General features: G+C 42.5%; 1 protein-coding gene across 4 annotated transcripts in view; it reads left to right on the forward strand.

Annotated features, from left to right (window-relative positions):
• UNC5D (unc-5 netrin receptor D) overlaps positions 1-18,513 on the forward strand; it is a 426,529-nt gene that overhangs the window by 156,386 nt on the left and 251,630 nt on the right. The gene's annotated exons all lie outside the window — the stretch shown is intronic.

Consider the following 18,513-nt stretch of genomic DNA (forward strand, 5'->3'; position numbering starts at 1 on the left):
GTGAAGCACAGGTGGGGGAAGGGGGGGGAGTTTATTTGCACCAGTGGAAATCCTTGTGCAAATGGAGTGAGTGTATTGGATACAACTTCAGCTTCTTAAAGAAGGGTGTGTGGTTGTGGGTTTTGTGATAATGCAACATTTGTTTGGAATCCAGCTTCCTAGTTGCTGTGAGGTACAGATACTGTACCTTGCTCTATATCCAAGGGTACCAATACCCAACTGCCAATGGAGTGTCTTGTCTGTGTAGCCTTTATCACCATTTCTGATTCGACTTAGATGTTAGACTTAAAAACAATAAAAAACAATAGGGCTATTTACAGTTCCCTGGCACAGTACTTCATGCCTGCCTGAAGCAGTTTCTTGCAGGTTGAGCAAATAACATTTGTGTGTTTTGTTTGGATTTGGGAAGATGGACTTTATTTAAAGCAGAGGTGAGGAATCTCTAGCCCAAAACCAGATTTATTTTCCCATGTAATAACAGGTGAGGGGCAGCTGAAGATGTCTCTAGGTGTGTCTAGATCAGTTGTGTGACCAGGTTCCTCATGGGGAATTTAGTCACACAGGCACCGTCTGCAGAAAGCAGGGTTTAAGTCACTGCCCATCAGTTGATGGCTAGTGATTTCAAGCCTGCTGGATCATTTGGAGTAATTGATTGCACAGCTGATCCGAGCAGACAGAAAGCAACTTAGCAGGCATAGGACTGTTCGACATTCACTTGGAGAGGTAGGTGGGACAACCCACTTGTCAAATTGGCCTGCAGGGGTTGGGACCAGTAAGGATCTCACCCACTGGGCCCAAAAGGTTTCCCACCCCTTGGTTTCCTTAAATTTTAAGGGAACACTGCATAATCAGTTCACTTCCTGAACACATATTGCAGTAACTCTCTTTGGTTTCACTCACCCTAAGTGGGCAGGCCAAACTAGTATTGCTAGTATTTTCAAAGAAACACAAAAACACATTATACAGAAAGTTATATCCACAAATACAAATACTATGTATATAAAGCTCATTAGATAATATCACAGATTTAAAACAAGAACAAAACGTTGCGTTAAATAAGCACAGAGCAATAAAATAAATGCTTAAACCATAATCAGATCAGAGTGTCACCATGACATTGTACAGCCTTCTCTGAACGTGCTTTTGCATGCATCCTTGCAGTAGTCCATTCAAAAAGAGGGACCCTAGAAGTCATTAAAAAGTCAATAGCTGACAATAGGTAACATATCTGTTCTAGGATGATTTTTGAGTGCTATCCCATTAAACTAGTATCAAATGCTAAGTGTTAGCCTTGATCTAAGATTATCTATTGTTAATCATGCTACTCAGCATGCTCCCTCTGTGTGATTGTTTATGTGACTAGATTATTGATCTCATCTGTTTCATCTGAATTGTCATAATTGGTTAAGACAATGTACACAATAGCATCTTGAAATGCAGTGAGGTTCTCTCCCCCCCCCCCGCCCCTTGTTTTTCAAGTCCCATTTGCGGTACTCACCAGAGAGGGAGAAAGGATGTCGTCACTTACCATATTTTTCGCACCATAGGACGCACCGGACAATAGGACGCACTTTGTTTTAGAGGGGGGAGAACAAGAAAAAAAAATTCTCCCCCTCTCTGCCCAGCACCCCTTCAGTGAAGCGGCAGGAGGCACTGCACAGAGAGGCGGAGAACTTTCCCCCTCTTGTTTTCCCGCTCTAAAACAAGGTGCCGTTTAAGGTGCGTTCAGGCGGCTACCTTGGAAGCCTGGAGAGCAAGAGGGGTCGGTATGCACTGACCCCTCTCGCTCTCCAGGCTTCAGGTTCCTTTTGACCTGCTCTTTGGGGCTGGCGGGGGGAAGCCCACCACCAGCCCCAAAGAGCAGGTCAGGGAGCAGCGGAAAAGCGCAGCGGAGAGGCTCCTGCCATAGCCGCGCATCACCTCTCCAGCAGGGAGAGGGTCGCGGGGCTATGGCGTCTTCGCTCCATAGGACGCACACACATTTCCCCTTCATTTTTGAAGGGGAAAAAGTGCGTCCTATAGAACGAAAAATATGGTAATATGCATTACCTGTTTGGTTTCCCTGCTCCTGCAACCCACCCCAAATTTCTACTTACGAAGCTGTCATCTGAGCAGGTGCAACAGCTGTCTCAAATGTACACACCTCAGCTTGAAAGATTGGAGAACTGGGGGTGGTGGACTCTCCTTCCTCGGAGGTTTTCAAGCAGAGGTTGGGTGGCCACCTGCCATGTCTGATCTTAGTTGAGATTTCTGCATTGCAGGTGGTTGGACTAGATGACCCTCAGGATCCCTTCTAAATCTACAATTCTATGAGTCTATGTGAAGTGAATATGGTTTTCTTTTGGGGGGGCGGTGCATCAAACAGCAGTATTTCTCAAGACTCTACAGGATAGATATGGATTTTTACTACTGTCATTTGTAAACACCAGCAGTAGGAGTCCGCTGGAGCCTGGGTGAAAGGATAATGTACACACAGCCTTGGTTATTCAACAGAGCTCAGCAGAGGTTTTGCTAAATAAGTATGTTATGAATAGGGAAGTTGGCTTCAAGAGGAGGAGGGATGGTGATTTGCATAAAGCAGAATCCTCCTTTTATCATGCAGAACAACTTGACTTCTGTGTTTGTAGCTGTCCTTTTTGAGTACCCAAGGTGCTAATCATTTTAACATCATGCATAGAATCATAGAATCATAGAGTTTGATCTTTCAGCGCTTGCTTTTCGGTGACAGTGGGTGGTTACTCAAGTCTGATTCATAGCACAGTTATATGTATAACTCATGTGAAGAAAATTAATGAGAAATGGCAATATTTTCAATAGGAGCAACGTTTTAGGTAATCGCATAATTAACATTGTTAGGAATATCAGCTATTTCAGAGCACTGTGAGGGCTGGATTATTCATGGGTTCGGTACCTATCTTGGGTGTCTTTTCTTTCATCTCTACTCCCACAGGTTAGAAGTGACTGAGCATCTGTGAAGGCTCTGGATGCTCTGCCTGATTACACATCATGCTATTTGATTCAGAACATTGCGTTGGCTTGGGATCATGAACTGCAGCTGCAGTGCTTTTAGAAATCCAAATGATCCTTTGATGTTGCCTGCGTGTTGAGTTTGGAAACACTTAGCAAATGCTTTCCATGAAATATGTTCAGGGCTTTGAACACTCGACATAGAAAACGGTACAGGACTCTGTGTGCTGCACGGGAAATGCTGCTTAATCAAGTGCAACAGGGGTGGGGAACCTTTTGGTCAACCTTTGGAGGATCCCCATATCAACAGTGGATGGGGTCACAGGTGAAAGTTGGTGGAGCGGCTACTGTCAGAATTGCCTTCGCACACTTGGCTAGTTTCAACTCACTTGCACATCCCTCTCTAGGTGGGCAAGAAGCGGAGTTGATGAGGGACTTGCAGCATGGGGAGAAGGACTGTGGTGTGTAGAGAGTCCTGAGGTAGAGACAGAGAGGCTTAGGAGGCTGCATTTGGCCCCTGAGTCTGAGGTTCCCCACCTCTGAAGTAAGGTTATCAGATGTCCCCGTTTCCTGGGGACAGTCCCTGGATTTACCGTATTTTTCGCTCTATAAGATGCACCAGACCACAAGCCGCACCTAGTTTTGGGAGGAGGAAAACAAGAAAAAAAATATTCTGAATCTCAGAAGCCAGAACAGCAAGAGCGATCGCTGCACAGTGAAAGCAGCAATCCCTCTTGCTTTTCTGGCTTCTGGGATAGCTGCACAGCCTGCATTCGCTCCATAAGACGCACACACATTTCCCCTTACTTTTTAGGAGGGAAAAAGTGAGTCTGATAGAGCAAAAAATATGGTACCAATCAGTCCTCTAAGAAAATCCATCCTTTCCGACTGAAGTTGAAAAGTGTCCCCAGATTCATTGAAAAAAAATCTGGTAACCTTACTCCGAAGCCATGGAGTCATCTCTTTATTGAGTCAGAAATGTCTGGTTCTTATTTTAGACATTCAGCATGGAGTGAAAGGGAGGCCATGCCTTCTGAGTCTCTTGCCAACATTACTGCACCAAACATCCCAGCTCTGCCACTGCCTTGACCTTTTCATGTTCAGTGAAGACCTCAGTGGGGATCTGGCTGTGCGCCTTTGGCTTCTACATGCAATCGGGTTCCCTTATTATATGGGTCTCTGAACTACAGTGGTACCTTGGGGTAAGAACTTAATTCGTTCCAGAGGTCTGTTCTTAACCTGAAACTGTTCTTAACCTGAAGCACCACTTTAGCTAATGGGGCCTCCTGCTGCCCCTGTGTCACCGCCACGTGATTTCTGTTCTCATCCTGAAGCAAAATTCTTAACCCAAGATACTATTTCTGGGTTAGCATCTGTAACCTGAAGCGTCTGTAACATGAAGCGTATGTAACCCAAGGTACCAATGTATATGGAAAAACGTACATGAGTGCAGCTGGCCTCCACTGACAGATAAGATGTGTGGGCAGAGTTGTAGTATGGCCCCATGCTTCCATGTTCACGGCTTAGCCCTGTTCACATACATGGACCATGTACATGTCAGTTTCATTAAGCAGATTGACAAATTCAGATTGATCTTCTAATCCTTATGGCATCTACATCCCATCAACTACAGAGAGATTTGCTAAATATGAACGGTCACTTGCTGCTGCTCTTTTAAAAATGATGACACTTTGCATATCTTGTTTCCCTTCCAAATAAAGATTTGCATCAGTGACAACAGTGACAGTCTGTCTCTGCCTTCTGTTTAAGGCAGATGTTTTTAGGGAGAGAAAGCTGGGGTTGATACTGATCACACTCAAAGCAAGGTTGTTTGTAGGCCAACTTGGGAAAACGATTCTAGCAATCAAAATGCAATACTTTTCTTTCTTTAACAAATAAAATGAAATACACGAAACCTATCAACTAAAATGCAAGGCCCCGGGAGTACTCATATCGGGGGTGGGGGGGGGAGAGAAAGCATTGTTGATTACCAGTCTTTCTCAATAGTAAATGGCCATACTGCTGAATTCTGAAATATACACATGCTGGCAGATTCCCATAGTCTAAAGGGCTTCCAGTATAGATTATGTCCACCTAAATTTATGCTCCTGCTTAGTCTTCAGGAGATGCTTCTAAATCCAGATGTTTTGACACTGATTATTTAGATAAATTTGCTAAATGTAATCAAGTTTTGTTTTCTTGGAACCTAGCTGGATTTGCAAAGTGGGTTCCAACACAGGGGAGGACTATAGGAACATAGGCTAGGTGGGACTTTGCAGTAGTTGGCAATTATGAATACATTTAGAACTCTCCGGTGGTGGAGAGGGATAACCTTCTCCCCGGTATCTCATTTTGCTGGGCCAAATGAGGAGCCAAGGGCAACCCAAGACATTTTGCTGTTTGAGGTAAACCAGAAAATGGCACCCCCCCCCAGGAGTTGTAGTTTGTGAAGCGTACAGGGTTAAAGAAAATGGCACCCCGAGGAATTGTAGTTTGTTAAAGGTACAGGGTTAAAGCATGGATAGGGAATGTCAGAACCAGGGACCCACATGCAGCCCTCAAAGCCTCTGAGTCAGGGCTCAGGCCACCTGACTCAAGTTCTGCTTTGTACCGTCCTTCTGTGATTTTGAGTGAAATGTGTGTTTGGATGGAGAGAAGGCATTGTAATGCTGGGAGAACACTCACTCTTCCTTTAAGCATAGGGAGTTGTTCCTTAGGCACACGTGTGTGTGTGTGTGTGTGTGTGTGTGTGTGTTTTACCTGGCGTTGCCATGTCTACTTGTGTACCTTGTTCAGCTCAAGGTCTGCATTCCTTCAAGGGTAACCTTCCAGGGGTTGCATGCAGGTGATTGGTGGGGTCTGAGACAAAAGAGGGCAGGGCAACAGACATGACTCTTTGCTTTGTACCATAAGCAGTATTCCGACCATTAAAAAAGCAGGTCCGTAGCTATCCATATCTATCTTTCTCCAGATAAGTGACATTATCACAGTTCAAGAAAGCATTCGACCCAGGCAAAAGCTCTTGAGAAGGGCAGGGAACAAGACAAGTGAGGGGTGTGGTTTTGCTATGAATGACGGTTGGATTCCCTGCCGCCCTGCTCTGCATGATTCACAAGCCGTCCTAGTAATGTCTTCCAACAGGAGCCTCTTGTTCTTTCCTTTTCCAGTATTCCATCAAAATTAAAGGGGAAAAAAATCCTTCCAGTAGCACCTTAGAGACCAACTAAGTTTGTTATTGGTATGAGCTTTCGTGTGCATGCAATAATAAACTTACCAATAACAAACTTAGTTGTGTGTATCTGAAGAAGTGTGCATGCACACGAAAGCTCATACCAAGAACAAACTTAGTTGGTTTCTCTAATGTACTACTGGAAGGAATTTTTTAATTTTGTTTCGACTATGGCAGACCAACATGGCTACCTACCTGTAACTTGTATTCCATCAGTAAGATCTAGTTTCAAAAAGGAATGTGACCTTCCTGAACATCATAACTTATTCTTATGGTTGGTATATTAGAGAATCAGCTTGAGTGTACCAAAACCACGTGGTCAAAAGTAAGGATACTTTTCTCAGATGAGAGTATCGGGGAGTTTTGATTTTATGGTTTTAATCTTGCCGTTTTCTAAGATACAGAACATTAGTTAATATGTGTGTTAAATTAAGTTCTGCGATTGGGAGACCGCAACACCCGTGTTTACTTTTATGCCCCTTATTTAACAAAGAGATTTTAGGTTAGTCTTTTTAAAACATTACCCTCATCAATGCTGATTTGTACTTCTAGCTGCTTTGGTGATTCTCACTCTTTTTCAGATCATGCTTTCCTTTTTAGTAGAATTTCAGTTTGTATTTCTAAGCATAGATGGAACTGATTGGAAACTATGCTTTTCTATTACTGATGCAGAAATTTAAAATACAAGAGTTGAAATTCCATCTGTTTTGGAGGATTCAATTCCCTCAGCTACGGATGTTTAAATATTATGGGATTTAATGAAAAGCTATTTAAGAGGAGAAATTATCTTCTTTATTTCATATTAAAAATAAAATAAAATAGGGAAAGTAGGGTAATCTTACTCTAGGAAGGTTTGGATAGAGTCCCCAGTGCTTACTGTAGAGATGCTACTCAATCTCATCTATTCAAACTGGAAATTAATAAATTGTGGGCATAATATAGTGGATTAGTACTTCAGTTTAAAGCAAAATGTGATGTCGTGGTTGAAAACAGCATGGGATCTTGGTTGTCAGCTCTAACAAATTACAAATAGGTATACAATCCCAACTATTTGAGATTATCATGTTAAGGATATACCGTATTTTTCGCTCCATGAGACGCACCCAACCATAAGATGCACCTAGTTTTAGAGGAGGAGAACTAGAAAAAAAAATTCTCTCGCTGTCTGCGCAGCGCCTCTCCAGCAAAGCGGGAGGAGAAATGGAAGGGGCTCCGTTTCTCCTGCCGCTTCGTTGAAGAGGCGCTGCACAGCTCTCCTTCTCTGCGCAGCGCCTCTTCAGCACTGAAGAGGCACTGCGCAGAGAGGGAAAGCTGCGCAGCACCTCTCCAGTGAAGCGAAGTCAGAACAGCAAGAGGGATCACTGTGCAGCGAAAGCAGCGATCCCTCTTGCTGTTCTGGCTTCTGGGATAGAAGGGGAAAAGTGAGTCTTATAGAGCAAAAAATATGGTAAATATGTACCTCAAACCAACTACGGGAACATTTGAACCTGGAGTCCCCAATGTGGAAGTCATGGACACTGCAGTGCCTTAAGATATCCACTGTTTAAAACCTGCCAAGCCCCCCCCCCATGCCCCTCCCATCTATTATTTCTATTTTTAAAATTAGTTTATTTCTTGTGGTTGTGTAGTGAGGGGAGGCTATCTGTTTGGGAGCATAATTTTTTGGCCTGTGCTTTAGTTTGTCTGTGGAGGGAAGGTTAGGTGTTTACCCTGTTTTTTCTTTTTTTTGTTTTTTGGAAGTGTGTGCGCATCTGACCATAGGCAGTGCTTCTTCCATGAAATAGGTATTTTGTGGAGTCCAGGATTGTTTCTAAACATGGCCCTAGACTCAGAAAGGTTGAAGACCCCCTACTTTATGGTCCATAGGCCAAACTCTTGTTTAATGTTAGTGTGGGAAGCCTGTGGGAGCTACCACTCCCATTAATCTTAGCATGCATTGTCAATGACCAGAGATGTTCACAGTTGTTCAGCAATATCCAAAAAGCCAGGGATTCCCCACATCTAATGTAAAAGTTGAGCATGTTGTATTAGTAAACCAAGAATGTTCCTTGATTACTATATTACCTTTCTGCATATAAAGTTAACCAATCCTAGTCAAAAGTGATGGAATTGGGACTTGGGCCAGTTGAAGACATGTTGTTGCCTTCAGTAGAGCAGCACATGGTCATAACGACACTCCCAAAATAGCATAGAACAGGGTTAGCCAACATAGTGCCTTCTAGATGTTGCTGGACTACAACCAGTGCTAGAAAGACCAATGGTCATGGATTATGGAAGTTGTAGTCCAGTAGCATCTTCAGGGCACCATGTTGGCTATCTCTAGTGTAGAACCTAAGGCTGAGCACACACACAATCTGGTGTCCTTCTATATTGCCCAAAATAAACCACTTGATGCTTAATGGTGAAGTTACCCTTAGCATTAGATAGATGAAAATGCAGTTTAGATGGCAACTAGACCAGATTAGATATTTAGGAGTGAAAATTACTACAAATATAGAGAGATGGTGAAGATCAATATGAACAGTCTGCTTGCTGAGATAGCAATAGATCTTAATAATTGGCAGTCTCTTTAACCTCTCCTTATTTTGGAAGATAAATGGTCTTAACATAAATTAAACCAGGCATTAATAAACTGAGATACGAATGAGCTCCATGCACCCACATGATGCAGACAAGAAATATGTCAACTGCATGAAGCTACATGCAGTCACTTTACTCTGTTATTTTATATGTTCAGGGAAACATGCCAGGAAGCTGCATTTAACCATTGCTTCTTGCTAATACAGTGGTACCTCTGGTTAAGAACTTAATTCATTCTGGAGGTCCGTTCTTAACCTGAAACCGTTCTTAACCTGAGGTACCACTTTAGCTAATGGGGCCTCCTGCTGCCACTGTGCCGCTGCCGCACAATTTATGTTCTCATCCTGAGGTAAAGTTCTTAACTTCTAGGTTAGAGTCTGTAACCCGAAGTATTTATAACCTGAGGTGTTTGTAACCTGAGGTCCCACTGTATTAAAACTGGGAAACTATGGCTATTTAAAAACATGGCTTCTTCTCTTGGCTTGCTTGGAAGCAATTAACCATAGTTTCCTAGTTTGGGTGTGATGGAAAGCTATGGTTAATGGTGGCTTCCTGGCTTGTTTCCCAGTTCGTATGAAGGAAAAAGGAAAGCAGGTGTGTGTCAGGGGATGCATGAAGCTTGTTGGTATCTCATCCTGTTATTCCCAAGATTTGATCATCCAAATATATTCGTTTTATGTGTGGCCTACCAAGATATAGGGGATGTGGGTGGTGCTGTGGTCTAAACCACTGAGCCTAGGGCTTGCCGATCGGAAGGTTGGCAGTTTGAATACGCGCAACGGGGTGAGCTCCCGTTGCTCAGTCCCTGCTCCTGCCAACCTAGCAATTTGAAAGCACGTCAAAGTGCAAGTAGATAAATAGGTACCGCTCCAGCGGGAAGGTAAACGGTGTTTCCGTGCACTGCTCTGGTTTGCCAGAAGCGGCTTAGTCATGCTGGCCACATGACCCAGAAAAACTGTATGTGGACAAATGTCGCCTCCCTCGGTCAGTAAAGCAAGATGAGCGCTGCAACCCCAGAGTCATTCACAATTGGACTTAACTGTCAGGGGTCCTTTACCTTTTACCAAGATATAATGTAGTGTCTGTCCTCAGAAGAATACCCTAAAATGTATTGATCACTCCACTAGTCTCATGATAACGTCAATGGGGAGCTCAAGTTAAACTTCAGTTTACTTTACCTTTACCCCTCCACCCCCTGGCCAAAAGCTGACCTTAGTAAAGCTGTCCTTGGTAAATCAATGTCCTTATTTTGTTCGTGTTTTTGCCTTCTGTAAATTCGATCATCGTATGAGCTGCTCACATTGTCATTCTTAAGGATTTTCAGAGCTGTGTGCAAACGTGCACCTCGGGATTATCCTTCCTATTTATGAGAAGGAAATGTTGAGGAAGTATTTTACCAAATTTCTCCAGGTAGGGGAGGGACTCACCAACAGTAGGGGAAGTAGCACATCTACTCCCCCCACCTTAAAGTATTTCCTTCTTGGTTGCTGCTGCTAGTGGTGGGAGCAACAATTATGTAGGCTTCCTGACCACCATTTTACATTCCTTCAGTGCCTTGGACATAGTGTTGTGTCAGTATATTCTGGGAGAGAAAATGGCGGCCACCACATTAAAAAACTGAAGAGTATTTGGACAAAATTATGTGAAGTGTTTTTTTGTGAGAGAGAGAGAGTGAGAGTGACAGTGAGAGTCAGACAGACAGACAGACAGAACTCTAGTTCAGATCCATATCTCTGGAATACAAATCATTGTGTGTGGGGATAATTCATCTTGTCTGTAGTGCACCTTCATCTGCCCCAGCTGCAACAAAACATGTCTCTCCCTCATCAGCACACACTTCACACAGCTTCACCTGCTGAGGTATATGGCTGATAACACATCACACGATTTATTTATTTATTTATTTATTTATTTATTTATTTAGTGTATCTTCACAAAAATAGCTCACTTGGTCTTTAAATCCAGGGCACAGAAATTGCAGAGAGCTGTAACAAGCACAGAGATAAAACTCCTTTTCCTCTGTGCATACCTCTAGGCTTGAACAGGGGTCCTTGGAATGAGAATTGGGGAATCATTGGTCTAGTGCCATTGCTGACTGGTTTTAGGCCTCAGACGAAAGCATTCTCATTTCCTTAGGTTTATGGTTTATGGTTTTTAATGGGGATGGTAATTTGATATGTCAGTGGCCTTTATTGTGCTCACATTTGAACTGAGATGGGTAGTACTTCTTAACAACGGAAGAAGAGCCTGCTGGATCAGGCCAGTGGTCCAGCATCCTGTTCTCAAAGTGGCTGAAGTGATTCTTGTGGAAAAGCAGCAAACAGGATCTGAGCACAAAAGCCCTCTCACCTCCTGTGGTTTCCAGCAACTGGTAGACCGAAGCATTATTGCCTCTTTCTATAAGGAAAAGCATAAACCACATGACTAATAGCCATTGATAGCCCTCTCTATGAATTTGTCCAGTCCTCTTTTAAGGCTGCCTAGGCTGGTGGCCATCACTGCCTTCTGTGGGAATGAGTTCCGCAGTTTAACGATGTGCAATGTGAGGAAGGCACCAGAACCTCGCCGGTCCTGGAAGGATCTTTTTTTAAAGTCCCATATGCTCAGAGACTTTGCGCCTGTTCATGGGGGGAGACAGGAAGCCCAGAGCGCTGGTTCTTTAGATGTCCCTTTTAGGAAAAGGCACGTAGTGAGACCATTGATCCCCTGCTGGTGAGGCTCGCTGACCTCCCGGAAAAGCAAAAATTTGACCTTTCCTGTTAGGCAAAGATCATAAGACGACCCGGATGGTCACCAGATTCTGTGTACAGATCTGTAGGCACAGACCATCCCCCGACCCAAACTAGTTCGTTAAGAAAATCCCCAAACTTGGTTCCATGGGTGACTCCGGGTCATCTCTCTGTGGTAGCTTATCTTAAAGTTTTCAGTGTCTATACACTTTTCACATTTATAAATTTTGAATTTATTGTTGTACATTGTTTTAAATGTTTGTTTTCCTTCTGGGATTGTACCCCCAAGTGTGTTTTATAAGCTGGTCTCTGACCGTAATAAATTATCTATCTATCTGTCTGTCTATCTATCTATCTATCTATCTATCTATCTATCTATCATCTATCTATGTGAGGAAGATGATCTGTCCTGAATCTGCTTCCTGTTGTTTTTTTAAAAAATAGCTCTTTTTAAAAATATTGTTGGGTGAGTGTTCTTTGTTTTGTTTATTGATTTTTCATCTGATTTTATTGTCTTTGTCATTTTATGTCTGCTGTGTAAGTTTGCTTTGGGGCACTTGAGTGCAAACATGCAAAATAAGAACAACAGCAACAATAACAACAACGATGAAATGTCGGGTGGTCGATGACAAAGTAGATAAAGTTCTCAAATCTCATGGTATGTTCTAAGAATTAATATCAGGCTCCTGAATGAATCAGTTTAGAACAGATGTTACCCACAATGCCTTTAGATTGGATGAAAGGCTCAAAATCATACAGTGATGACCTTACTTGGTTTCTTCTTTGTCATATATAGCTTTCAGTGTGGTATATATAGAGTCCTGGTTAGATTAGAGCTGGGGAGACTCAGGCTAGCGATGGACAAATCTGTCAATTTCAGTTCTTCTTGTTTCTTTGCCAGTCTGAAGACCAGTGCTTCTTCAGCTATCTTTCAACTTCCAAAACATTTGGAAACCAGAGCATGGCTTCTGATTGGCTGCAGGAAGCTCCTATAGCCAATCAGAAGCCATGGAAGCCGTATCAGATGTTCGGCTTCCAAAAATAGTTCACAAACCAGCGTTTGGGAGCCAAAACATTAAGAGAACTGTTTGAAAACCAAGGCACGACTGTATGGGTATAAACATGTACATCTTTTTTGAATCCTACAATAACTTTGGGATGGCATTTGAAAACATGTCCCCCCCCAGAGCTCTCACCCTCTTAAATCCACCTGGTGGTTTCTGTCTCTTTAGAATGTGTTGATGATTCTCTTGTCTGTCCTTAACTTAGCTGTCCCTCCTTCCCACTATCTGTAATAATGGCTTCTGTTTTCTACAGCATGCTCTATCTCTCCAGTCCATTCTGGAGTCCAATAACTCAACGGTAAGCATCTCCTCCAGCCGTTGAATCAGCAGTTAGCCCCATCAAAGCCTTTAAACCTTAATCACGACAATTGATTTGTGAATCCAGTTGGCGGGAGGAGGGGTGAAAGCCTTCTCTGGCTCATTCTCACCAATGAGTTCAGTAAATAAAATGCTACTTTAGCGAAGAGTAAGCAGTGTCGCACAAGGTGCAATTATGAGCTGAGTACAGCTATTATATTTATTATTGCCCTGTCGCTACATGCAACCGCTTGCATCAGCAAAGCAGTTTGGGTCCAATGTCAGATAAGCTACTATGCTAAGTCGATAATGGAACCTGAAAGGCAAGTTACTTTCCACTCATTGTTTTCAGTCAAATGGGATCTCTCAGACATTTTCCTTCTTGTGAAGGTCCATCTCTTTTAACAGCATTATTTCTAGCAAAGGCTGTGCAAAGGCCAACTGCTTCCCATGGCCTCTCATATTTTGGAGGTGTTGCGTACAACACTTCCATAAGGCTGAATAAAGCTTCTGAATAAATCTTCTTCCAGTTTTGGCTTCTATCAGTTTCTAATCTTTTGAGTCTTAAATATAGTTAGACATTTAGTTAGTTAAACACACTTTTGCCTAGGATGCGCATTCTTCTTTGGAAGGGAATACCCAAATAAGGAGTGTTGGGATGGCAGGGAAGCAGTGAATGTAGTTGGTTGTCTCCAGTGTTCAGTAATACTGAAATTAATGAACAGGACTAGCTTGGGCCCATTCATTCTGAGTAAAACTTAGTTAGATACAACCCTTTGTCCCCATTCACATGGGTGCACATTGCAAGGGGAGATACACTTAGACATTCCTCGGTAAGGGACAGGTGGTAGTGTGTTGAGTCTACAAGGATTGTGTTGAATCTGTGGGCACACTTAACAAAATAATAACAACATGCCTAATGCCTGTCCCAGCAGAATAAATTGAGGCAGTGACAATTCCAGGTATAGATGTCAGTAAATAGTCACTAGGGAGAGTTGGAACACATGATTGCATTATAAATTCCACATGATTGCGTTATAAATAAGATACCAAGGGTCAGGTTAACTATGTATACAGTAGCGGGGCGGTAAACCTCTGGCCCTCCAGATGTTATTGGATTTTAACTTCCATCAGCCCCAGGCAGCATGGCCCAATGGTAAGGTCCTGCTTTTGGGCTTCCCATAGGCCTCTGGTTGGCCCCTGTGGGAAGAGACTGCTGGACTAAATGGGCCATTTGCCTGATCTTTCAATGGGCGCTACAGCCCAACAGCTTCTGGAGGGCTACAGGCTCCTTATTTCTGATGCATAGGATCAGGTTTATTTATATCTCCTCTTCTCCTTACTGCTTCCATTTCACACACACAAAATCCCAGTCTATAGACCAAACTGTTTAGGGATGTTTTTAATGTTTAATGCTGTATTGTGTTTTTAATATTCGGTTGGGAGCCAACCAGAGTGGCTGGGAAAACCCAGCCAGATGGGCAGATATAAATAATAAATTATTATTATATATATTATAATGTGATATTAAAGATTTGTAGTTTGGCAATACTTAATGTTTTGTTTTTGTTTTGTTTTTAAAAAATAGCAGCTTAGGATGGGGTGATCAAGATCAGGACCATGGCATGTGGGAGGGGAAAAATAATGTCTCCTGTGCCACAGTCCCAATGCCCCCCCCAAACCCCCCCTCAAAAATAAAAATATGATATTAGGCTAGAAGGAGAAGCTTCCTTTGGCATTAATGGGAGCTTCTGCTCTAAATTGTGGCTTTGGGGATAAATTTCATAAGGATTGCAGCATAGGAGGGAAGGCCTCAACAGCATGCTATGGTCTAAACCCTGATCTACCTCCTTGCAGCTGCTGTTCACCATTAAAATAATTATATGTATACAGGCTTTCTCAACCTCGGCCCTCCAGATGTTTTTGGCCTGCAACCCCCATGATCCCTAGCTAGCAGGATCAGTGGTCAGGGATGCTGGGAATTGTAGTCTCAAAACATCTGGAGGGTCAAGATTGAGGAAGCCTGATATACACAATGCTAAACCATGTTTTTAACATTGTGTGTAGTTTGGTCAGAAGATATATAGAAGGAAAAAGCAAAACACAAAATAAAAAGCTGACACTGTAATTGGATTGTGTGAGAGGGAAATATCAATTTGGAAAACAAGTAAACAGATTGCACTGCTGCTCCTTAGCAGAATAAGTTTACAGCACTGTCATTATGCAAATATAATATTTATAGAGATCCTTCTTTTTTTTTGCGGGATTGGGGGTTGAGTCAATTTAAGCATTAATATGAATGTACATTTCCAAACTAAATAGTGCAGTTAAGCAATTCAATATATTCACCAAGGTTTTGCTTTTCTCCAATGTGACTTTCCTCGAGACAAATTGTAACATTATGGTGGACTGGGGAGAGGAAATTCATCCATTTGCTTGAAGATTTACACCAGGGTTGCCTCTATATTTTTGATCATTCCTATGCAGGGGACTTCCATGAAGCTGTTTCAATTGGGTACCTTTGCCCCATTTCCTAGTTAAGAGTACGGATGCTATACTCAACCACCACAAGGGTTCGTTCAGATCCCCAGGCTGTATATATTGAAATTTCACAATCCGTGACTAGATGCACGGTGCTTTGAAAAACATCCACAGGAATTTTATCAAATGTAGCATGTACACTAGAGTGGATATCTGTTTGGCAAATTAATAACCCACTGTTCCTCGCAAAGGATCCTAGGGTGACAACATGGAAAAGTTAATGCCGTTGGAAAAAATAAAAAAAAAAATTATTTTAAAATCATTAAAAGCATTTGCAGGTGCACAAGTTATACTTTCAAGACTGCCAGGAAGAGTATCTTTCAGCTATCCAATGCCTGGGTAAATAAAAAATGTTTTAAAATCACTCTGGGAAGTTAATAATGAAGGAGACAGATCCACCTCACCAGCGAGGGCATTCCGCACACAGAGAACCGTTTTATCCTCAAATTGCCTTGCTTACGTGTCACAGCTGGCTACTGAGGGTTCAGTGGATCTTTTGCCTAAAGTTGATTTCATGCAGGCATGTCACAACTTGGAGCAGCACAGCTGGATGACTTCTTGAAGTTGCAGTGCTGAATAGGAGGCACAATTAGGACTTGCCACAGTCCTAAAGTTGTGCTATCTACGCTCTAGCCACAGTCCAGTCTGTTTTATTGCCCTTGGCTCCCAGAAAACTGGTTTGGCAGGGGAAGCTATCTGACCTCTGCAGTTCTGCAAAGGTCTACTACAGGGGTCAGTAAACTTTTTCAGCACTGTCCCTCAGACCTTGTGGGGGGCTGGACTGTATTTTTTTGGGGGGGGAATGAATGAATTCCTATGACCCAAAAATAACCCAGAGATGCATTTTAAATAAAATTACACATTCTACTCATGTAAAAACACACTGATTCCCGGATCGTCTGCGGGCCGGATTGAGAAGGCGATTGGGCCAGATTCAGCCCCCGGGCCTTAGTTTACCTACCCATGGTCTATTAGAAGCAATCATATTGACCTTTCCATCTCACCATTCCACACTGAGAGGAGGGTCTTGAAAGGATGTCAGCTCTGTTAACGCAAAAGTCGCCCAGAGCATTCAGGAATCCCTTGATTTTCCTTTGGATTTTGAACTTCTTTGAATGTTGCGATGCAGCTCTCAACTCCAAAGAAGAAGGAAGTTTCATAGTATATTAAAATGTTACATTGGGACAAATACATTTAGAAACGTGTACATTTAGAATAAAGATTATGTTGTGATAAAACACATATTTAAATGTGATGATTCATGACACTATTTTTTTTAAAGATCAAATTAATGTGGAAATGGGGTAGAACAAGCCCATGCAAAACTGACACAACTGAGGAATAGAAGAAGGCTGTGTGTACACCATGCATTTAAAGCATCCTCCCCCCAAAGAAAGAATATTAGGAACTGTGGTCTGTTAAGGATGCTGGGAATTGTAACTGTGAGCTGAGTAATCTACAGCTCCCACAATTCTTTGGGGGGGGGGGTGAGTGTGTGCTTTAAATCTATGGCGTGCGTGCAGCTTGACCAAGCGAGTAAAGATCCAAGTGAGTAGGGTTCACCTAGCCCAGCATTCTGTTCTCACGGTGGCCAACTTCTCTTGCTCGCTGCTGAAAGCTCCCATACAAAGGCTTTCATGATGCTAAAACTGGACCAACTGCTCATTTAGCTGTGACTGATCATTCTGCTGATGTTATCTCCACCTGCTCAGTGATAATTGTCTTGGTATTGTCTTGGTGGGGTGTTTTAAATACATCTATATGTGTCCAAGCTTTAAACTGACCCCTCAGTGATTATCTGCGTTGTTGTAGTTTAGTCGTTTAGTCGTGTCCGCCTCTTCGTGACCCCATGGACCAGAGCACGCCAGGCACTTCTGTCTTCCACTGCCTCCCACAGTTTGGTCAAACTCATGCTGGTAGCTTCAAGAACATTATCCAGCCATCTTGTCCTCTGTCGTCCCCTTCTCCTTGTGCCCTCCATCTTTCCCAACATCAGGGTCTTTTCCAGGGAGTCTTCTCTTCTAATGAGGTGGCCAAAGTATTGGAGTCTCAGCTTCAGGATCTGTCCTTGCAGTGAGCACTCAGGGCTGATTTCCTTCAGAATGGATACGTTTGATCTTCTTGCAGTCCATGGGACTCTCAAGAGTCTCCTCCAGCACCATAATTCAAAAGCATCAATTCTTCGGCGATCGGCCTTCTTTATGGTCCAGTTCTCACTTCCATACATCACTACTGGGAAAACCATAGCTTTAACTATGATCTGCGTTACCAACTATTATTAAATGTTGAGGCTGGGGAAATTTGTTTGAGTTTCCTGAAGGTACAGAGTAGAACAGTGAAGGCTTTTTGGACTCCCTGTCTATATAGTTTGGAATCAGATAGATATCAGTCTGTCCATAAAATTGCATAACATTGCCCCTTAATGCCTCTAAGAGTCAAATCTCTTTCCGCATCCCACCTCCTGCATTTTTATATTCTTTCTGCACTGAATGCTGGAAGCCTTTTCATTACAGATTTGCCTGTTTGGAAGGCTGGTGGAGGAAACCTTTTGTGAATTTAAAGGGGAAAAGGAGATTTATATTCCTTTTTTTAAAAAAAAACCTAGATGTTAAATAAATGCATGAAGGATTCTTCAAGTTTGTAATCCATTTAATATTTAATAAATGCAATATATCATTTTTATAAATATGCATAAGTAAGACACAGATTTAGAATACATACGGGATTACAATAGGATAACACATTCATCTCGCCTGGCAAGGTAAGGCCACTAGTGTTTTCTAAAGATCATATTAATCCTCATTGGTGGAGATAAACTCTCTGCCCTGATGCAACTATTATAAATTGGGTTTATGCAAAATGGTTCTCTTAATTTCCCCAAAGTGTAAATTTCACATGAAACTGCTGAAGGGAGTACAACGGAAAACATCAGTGAAATATTTAAATGTGTGATAGAAACTATGTAGGGAAAATGTGGTCTTTCTGCCATCCACAAAAGAGCAGCTACGGAAGCACTGATGATAATTGTTTCTAAGAGCGCTCTTTGTCAGAAATCAGTGTTTCAGAATACGGCTAGGACAGCAACGGGGCTCTACGTGGCGTCATG

This window comes from Podarcis liolepis, assembly GCF_965112155.1.
Source record: "Podarcis liolepis genome assembly, chromosome: 16".
In the NCBI taxonomy this organism is placed as follows: Eukaryota; Metazoa; Chordata; class Lepidosauria; order Squamata; family Lacertidae; genus Podarcis; species Podarcis liolepis.